This window comes from Bos indicus x Bos taurus, chromosome 8 (assembly GCF_003369695.1).
Source record: "Bos indicus x Bos taurus breed Angus x Brahman F1 hybrid chromosome 8, Bos_hybrid_MaternalHap_v2.0, whole genome shotgun sequence".
Taxonomy (NCBI): domain Eukaryota; kingdom Metazoa; phylum Chordata; class Mammalia; order Artiodactyla; family Bovidae; genus Bos; species Bos indicus x Bos taurus.
In genome coordinates, this window is record NC_040083.1 from 69,056,795 (window position 1) to 69,065,576 (window position 8,782).

Below are 8,782 nucleotides of genomic sequence, written 5' to 3' on the forward strand. Positions count from 1 at the left end.
CCTGGTTTCAGCAATCAAGTCTAGTGTGTTGGCAGGGACATGTCTCATTCTGAACACATGAAACATGCATTCCTGAAAGCCAGTGGGTGACAAGGGACCCCTCAACTCTGAAATTAGCTTGTTTCTCATTGGATGAAGTCTGAGTCTCTGTCTTTTTAAAAGCAGGACTCTTAGTCTATATATTCTCTATATAAAAAACATGCTGGGCCCACAGCTATAACAGGTGAAACCTCTCTAACTCTTTATGAGCTTCCAGGTAACAACAGGGTACCCAGGAGAGAAGTAGTAATTGCAAAGACCCCAGGTATTGTTCTGACATATATGCTCGTGGGCTGGGTGTCACTCATAGACCCTGACAAGTTCAAGGATAAATATTATCCCCCAAAATATTTGGCAGATTTCATGAGCCAGAATTGTCAAATGAAGAACAGAACTGTCGTAAAAGGGACTATTTCTCATCCCCTTTGCTATGTAGGACCCAGATGTAAAAGCATTTAGTTTCCAGGAACATTGGAAAGTATTAAAGTACTACAATATCTTCCTGTAGCTTAATGCAGAGTGACATTCAGTAATCACAGGCTCTAGAGAGCCACTCTAGTCCACTAGATATACCTTTGTCTGCTGTTTTGGTCTCTGGTCCAAAGTTATTTCACAGGCCAAAATATATATATATTCTAATACCTAGAAGGCAAGTAGAATTGATTCATCTTAGTCAAGTCTGTCTCTAAGCCTAATAGAAAATGGTCAGCCTTCATTAATATGCAGAACACTCCAGTCACATGCTCCCTTGACCTGGACTTCTAATTCTGCAGTAAATAAGGCAAAAAAATAACTTTCTCACAGATATTTGAAGAAGAAACCCTCTCTCCCAACTATCCTGAAATTCTGACTGATCAGCAAAACCCCATACCCCTCCCTTTCCTTCCACAAAAACAATTTCAGAGGCAAGAACCTCACTAGAGATGGTGTCTCCCCAGTGCAGTCCTAAGCCCAGTCCAATCATTACCAAGTGCCACAGTTAAAATTTCCCCAACCACATCAGACTTTTTAAACAGTGAAGCTGCTCCTTTCTTGATAGTTGTAAGAGGGATACCCCCCAAAGAGCCTTTTTTCCTGATCAGTTATCAGCAATTTCACATGTCAACCTAATAAATGCAAAAGCCAGTTAGTTATCTTTAAACTTTGATTTCTTCAAGAAATCTTGTGGAGCTTTTATTCAGTTGAAGAATGAATTTCTTTCCAGGCTATCCTAGGCATCAAGTCAAATGTCTCTGGACAGTGTTTCCTGACACAAAGTTACCTTACATTGACAAAAACACCTAGAATCTTTACTGCAGATCATCAAACTGTATGTCTGTATTTGTTGTTGGCTCTGCCAACAAATAGGGTTATCCATTTTCACTAAAGTATAATTCAGACAAAGGAAGAAAGGTCAAATTTAAGTTTTTAGATTTTAAGAAGTACTTTCGGCCAAGTACCAATTTTCTAATAACAAGTGACAGCCTACTAAGAAGTAATAGTTTTATGTTCTGCAAACTCAAACTTATTAAGAACTTGCTTTTTTCCCTATCAAGTGGTAAAATGTTCTAGTAACTTACAAAGTTTTAATCAAGAGTGGAAAAAGGACCACTTTTCAAAATACCCATGGTTGTGGGGTAAGATGAATTAACTCCAGAGAGCCAAAACGCTTCTCTGTATCTCAACTACCACCAGCCAACCCGTCCTCCACCCAAGATTTTTAGCTAGATCTACAGCAAACCTACATTGCCACATGAAGTGTTACCCAAGTGCTAAAGCAGAAAGGGAAAGCAAAGATGATTACAGGGAGACTGCAAAAACCATAACCGATAACAAGGGCTGGAAAAAATGTAAATGAGTGTTACTTTAAAAGTCTTAGTTCTTTAAACCTTTCATGTTTAAAATATACTCACCAGCCATAATTAATACAACAACCAATCAGGTGCTAGATAATGTCTAAGAAGCTTCTTGCATCAGTAGCGTGTCTCCTGGGTCGTCTATATTTATCTTGGGTTTCTTAGATAACTCTGGAATTCACTAGTCAGCCAGTTTGGTTTATTTCAGGATCAATGGGTCACTAAACAAATGAGCCGCCAGATAGTGGGACATCAGATGATCAAAAGGGAGGATGAAATCAAGCCTCGGATATTATCCTCTTCCTCAGAAAACCTTAGGGTTCTCAGGACTGTCTCACCACTGCTGCTGTCTGTTCCTTCATCAGAATCTACTCTAAGCCATATACCTTTTTGAGGGTCAGCAACAGAAAAGGAAACTAAAAAGGAAAACACATCATTTGCAAGGCAAATTGGTACAAACTCACCCCAAAACAATGTAGTGAACGATACTTAACACAAGTACAGCTATACTTGAGATTCTTAACAATCAAGACAGACCACTCAATAAACAGGCATAACAGCACCACATGTATGGGCCAGAGCATCCTGTTATTGGGTTACAAATGAATGAAGAGTGTCAAGTGGGAAATCTAACCCCTCCTCAGTTCAGTTCAGTCACTCAGTCGTGTCCGACTCTTTGCGACCCCATGAATCGCAGCACGCCAGGCCTCCCTGTCCATCACCAACTCCCGGAGTTCACTCAGACTCACGTCCATCCAGTCATTGATGCCATCCAGCCATCTCATCCTCTGTCATCCCCTTTTCCTCCTGCCCCCAATCCCTCCCAGCATTAGAGTCTTTTCCAATGAGTCAACTTTTCGCATGAGGTGGCCAAAGTACTGGAGTTTCGGCTTTAGCATCATTCCTTCCAAAGAACACCCAGGACTGATCTCCTTTAGAATGGACTGGTTGGATCTCCTTGCAGTCCAAGGGACTCTCCAGAGTCTTCTCCAACACTATAGTTCAAAAGCATCAATTCTTCGGTGCTCAGCTTTCTTCGCAGTCCAACTCTCACATCCATACATGACCACTGGAAAAACCATAGCCTTGACTAGATGGACTTTGGTTGGCAAAGTAATGTCTCTGCTTTTTAATATGCTATCTAGGTTGGTCATAACTTTCCTTCCAAGGAGTAAGCGTCTTTTAATTTCATGGCTGCAGTCACCATCTGCAGTGATTTTGGAGCCCCCCAAAATAAAGTCTGACAGTTTCCACTGTTTCCCCATCTATTTCCCATGAAGTGATGGGACCAGATGCCATGATCTTAGTTTTCTGAATGTTGAGCTTTAAGCCAACTTTTTCATTCTCCTCTTTCACTTTCATCAAGAGGCTTTTTAGTTCCTCTTCACTTTCTGCCATAAGGGTGGTGTCATCTGCATATCTGAGGTTATTGATATTTCTCCCAGCAATCTTGATTCCAGCTTGTGCTTCTTCCAGCCCAGCATTTTTCATGATGTACTCTGCATGTAAGTTAAATAAGCAGGGTGACAATATACAGCCTTGAGGTACTCCTTTTCCTATTTGGAACCAGTCTGTTGATTGGACAACAAATTAAAGGAGTTCTATGTATATCTGGATTCAAGGTCTGGAGAACAACCAAACCCAGAATACAAACTGATTAACTGGACAATGGACTTGGCCTTTTATGAAGATCAAAGGGGCCACGCCAGTGTCTGATAGTGAAAGGGGGGGTGAAGGTAAAAGCATGTCTCCCCTCAGCTCGGAAAGACCGATGACAGGGCAATGAAGATAAAGCTCTGCAAGGCTCCATTAGTTGAGCCGGAAAATTAGTGGAAATGAAACCATTCTTTGATCTAAAAATATGACAGGACTTCATCATTTCTCTTTAGCAAGAAATCAGTTCCACACCCTTTAGTCTGGGACATGTGTCACAAAACCAAATCATAAACTACCAGTCAAGCTACAAACGCTTCAAGGAAACCCTTCTACTTATAGAGGACTGCCACTGCCATCTCTTCCTCCACATTGTACCTTGTGCCTTTTCCGAGTCTGCAGGGCTCTCTCTTCTCGGTGTAAACTTTTTTGTTCTTTACCCACCTTTTCAAACTCAGAGTAGAGCTCTACATCCTCTTTGAAGTCCCCCTACTGTCCCTAAGTCTCACGGGATTATCTGAGGCATTGCTAACCCCACTCCCGCCCTGTCTCAGCAACTAGAACGTGCTCCTTACAAGCCGGGCCTGACAGAAGAGATTATAATACAGAAGAGATCATAATGAACGAAGGGATGTATATCAGGGGCGTGGGAGCGTCTGCAGAACGGGGGAGTGGAGGGTAGTTGGACCTCCTTTGGGTGAAGCCCCTGCGGAGAGATCCCGGGCTGCCTGCATTGTGCGATTAAGCTCACATCATTACCATAGGCCTCTACCGAAAGGAAAAGGGAAGAAGCCTCTGACACTAGCCCCGAAGCTCTGCGAAGGAAAGCGGGAAAGAATTCACCCCTGACCCAGCACGACTTCCCAACAAGCCTCCGCGCCCCGGAGGCGGTTCGGTGCTGTCTTTCGGTCCCCGCCGCGCCTGCGCACAGAGGCCCGTTCCACGGGCGCGTGCTCTCAGGGCCGCCGCTCACCCCTACCTCCGCCTCTCTGCGTAGGAGTAAATCGTGACTCCCCGCGTCCGCTGGCTGCGGTGGCGGCTGGGAGCAGGGCTGGGCTGCTCTATGGTTGCAGAGCGTTCCTCTTAGGGAAGGCCAGAGCTGGGCACTGTACTGGGGAGAGGTATCCACAGTGACAATCACAGAGGCACTGTTCAAGGACTTGATCCCTGGCTGGGAAGAACTCAGTGGAATGGGCAAACAGGCTGAAAAGGATGATTACTGCATGCTGTTTGCTCTGGGATACAAAGGAGGAGCCTCCAAGAAGGGCAGTAACAGAAGCGAGTTCATCGAAAGAGGGCAAGGGAGAACATTCAAACGGCGTAAAAATCCTGAGGCACGAAATGCCTTGTACCTTTGTGGGGGCTGCAAAAACAGCATGACTGGAAAAAAAAAAAAAAAACAGCATGACTGGAGGGAGAGTGCAACCCTAAACAAGTCTGGATGAAGGGTGGAGCACAAGAGGTTGGGATTTGATCTTAAAAACCATTAAGTTTGAAAGCAGCCTAGTGACCAATCTTTAACTCACCACTGGTGAGTAAAAGCCTTTAATTCACACTAGTGAGGAGCCTGGCATGCTGCAGTCCATGGAGTCACAAAGAGTTGGACATGACTTAGTGACTGAACAACAAATGAGATACGGAGTTCGAGAAGGTAGGAAATATTGGAGGTGAGGGGTGGACTCAACAGGGCTTTGGGAGGGTAGAGAAAAGTAGATTGTAGTATGATTTCCCCCCAGGATCTGGAGTAGGACAGCAATTGAGTCAAGGCGGAGGAACCGTGGGACATTATGGGAAAGAGTGCTTGGTGAGCCTGAATGGAACTCTGATCTAAGGAGACTTCCCTGCTTTTGCAAGCAGAGCACTTGGAATTCAACAAGAAATTAGAAAATAGAAGAGGAGGGAACAGTACTCAATCATAAGATATAAACAATCAAATCCAGGAATATGTCAAAAAGCATAATACATCATGACCAAATAGGATTGGTCCTAGAAATGCAAGGTTGGTTTAAAACATTCAAAAAATCAGTAAATGTAATTGACCATATAAACAAAGGTGAAGAAGGTGAACCGTCCAATGAAGAAAAAGCGTATGACAAAAATTCTCACGAACTAGAATTTAAAACATTTTTAGTATGTAGAAATATGAAATATTTCATAAAATATGAAAATCAACTATATACTAATTTTGAAATATATTACTATTTGCTATCGCATCCAGAAGTATAAAATACATCAGTATAAATTTAACAAGATATGTGCTGGATTGGAACACTAAGATCTCTAAAACATCACTGAGGAAATTAAAGATCTAAATAAATTAGATTAAAACATGTTCATGGACTGTTGACTCAAAACTGGGATGGCAATTCTCCCCAAACTGAACTACATTCTACAGGATCCAAATAAAAATCCGAGAAGGCTTTTTTCTTTTTTTAAGAAACTGGCAAGCTGATTCTAAAATTTTTATGAAAATGCAAAGAACCTGGAAGAGCCAAAATATCTGTGAGAAAGATCAGCATTGGAGGATTCAACTGCCTGATTTCAAGGTTTACTATCACGCTACAGTAGTCAAGACAGTGTCGTATTGGCACTAGGACAGACAGACCAGCGGAACAGAATAAAATCCACAAACAGACAAACAGATATGGCTAGCTGACTTTTGACAAAAGTGCCAGTGTAATTCAATAGAGAAAGAACTGTCTTTTCCAGAACTGGTGCTAGAAGAATTAAATATCCACTTGAGGGGGGAGGGGAATGAACCTCGACCCTTACCTAACACCATGCACAAAAATTAACTTCAAATGGATCACAGATGTAAAAGTACAAGCTAAGACTACAAGGCTTCCAGAAGGAAACTTAGGAGAAATTTTTCACAACCTTGAGTTAAGCAAAGATTTCTTAAAATATCAAAAGCATGATCCACAAATGAAAGAAAACTATTTGACTTCATCAAGTTTTAAAATTTCTGCTCTTCAAAAGATACCATTTGTTTTTTAAATGAAAAGGCAAACCATAGACAGGAGTGAAAAATAATGTATGCCTAACACAGTCATCCGAGTATAAAGAACTGCAATAAGAATAACTGAATTTTAAAATAAAATATTTGAACAGATTTTATTTCAAAAGAAGATATACAGATGACCCATAAACAATTGAAAAAATATTCAACATTTTTTGCTATTGAAGAAATATAAATAAAAACCAGAAGAGATGTCACTATAGACATCTACTAGAATGACTAAAATTAAATGACTGACAATGCCAAGTGTTGACAAAGATGTGGAGCAACTGGAATTTTCATACATTTCTGGTAGAAATGCAAAGTGGTACAGGAAATTTGGAAATAGTTTAACAGTTTCATATAAAATTTAATATATGCATACCAAATAACCCAGCAATTACACTATGTATTTATCCTAGAAAAACTAAAACATATTTCCATGCAAAGACTTGCTCTCAAATGGTACAGCATTTTTATTCATAATAGTCTACAACTAGAAACTACCCAAATATTCATCAACAGGTTTATCAGTCAGGGATGTAGCACAGGGAATTGGCTAATGCAATCTTGAGCATTGGCTAGGCAAGTCTGAAATTGGTAGGACAGGTTGTCAGGAAGAGCAGTCTGGAAGCTCTAGCAGGAGCTGAAGCTGCAGTCCAGGCAAAACATCTTCAGAGAGACTTCAGTTCTGCTCTTAAGGACTTTGAACTGATTGTACCAGGCCCACCCATGGTATTGAGGCTAATCTTGACCTAAAGGTAATTGATTGTGGATGTAAATCACATCTATAAAATACCCTCAGTAGAAACTGCCACATAGAAGGTGTCAGCCACACCCTCATTTTGATCAAATAACTGGTTGCAATAACCTAGCCAAACTGACACCTAAAACTGACCAGCAGGTGTCTGCATATACAAATTATGGAGTATTACTCAACAATAAACAGAAACAAACTACTGATACAGCAACAATATGAATAAATAAATCTCAAACACATTTTGCTCAGCAAAAGAGGGCAAAAATACCCTGTATGAATCTGCTTATATGAAATTCTAGAACAGTCAGTACAAATCTACAATGTCAGAAAGCAGAGAAATGTCTAATGCCAATTAGTAAGGGGAGGATATTGACTGCAAAGGGAAACAAGGAAATTTGGTGGAGTACCAGAAATTGGAGAAGGCAATGGCACCCCACTCCAGTACTCTTGCCTGGAAAATCCCATGGACGGAGGAGCCTGGTAGGCTGCAGTCCATGGGGTCTCGAAGAGTCGGACACAACTGAGCGACTTCACTTTCACTTTTCCACTTTCATGCATTGGAGAAGGAAATGGCAACCCACTCCAGTGTTCTTGCCTGGAGAATCCCAGGGACGGCGGAGCCTGGTGGGCTGCCATCTATGAGGTCGCACAGAGTCGGACACGACTGAAGCGACTTAGCAGCAGCAGCAGCAGCAGAAATTGTAACTTGGCTGAGGTGATGGCTACCTGGTGTGTTGGTGGTAGTGTTGTTGTTTAGGCACTCAGTCGTGACCAACTCTTTTGTGACCCCGTGGACTCTGGCCCATCAGGCTCTTCTGTTTATGGGATTCTCCAGTCAAGAATACTGGAGTGGGTTTCCATTTCCTCCTCCAGATCTTCCTGACCCAGGGATGGAACCCTCGTCTCCTGCATTGGCAGGTGGATTCTTTACCACTGAGCCTGGTGTATACATCTGTGAAAATTCAAATTATATGCTTTAAATGAGTACATTTTTGTATATGAGTTATTTCTCAATAAAGTCAGTATTTTTAAAAAATAAGCTCTTTCCTGCACAGTAGAAGCTCCACTCTAATCCAGGTTCCAGAGGGATTCCTCCAGCACCATTTGTGGAAAAGACTATGCTTTTTCCTTGATGCCTTTGTTGAAAATCATTGAAGCTTATATGTAGATGAGAAGTTTCCAGGATAGAAGTGATGTAAAAGAACACAATGAGAGAGGTTCCTGTAAGTAATTCTGACTCCCAAACAGAGGTATCACTTGGAGGAGGGGGTGTCAACCAAAAACCTGCCTCCTGTTCACTACCCCCACCCAAACATTTCAGTGCTTCACTGTGCCATGTGAACTGATGTTTGTTAAATGAGTGGCCCTCGTAGTCACGTGCCCCATGGTGTATTGCTCACCAGCTGCGTCTGCTGTCCCCTTCCTCATCCCCACTCCTTCCTGGCCTTGGGAGAAGTAAGCCTTTTGGAAACTGGGCTCTTCATCTTTGGGGACCAC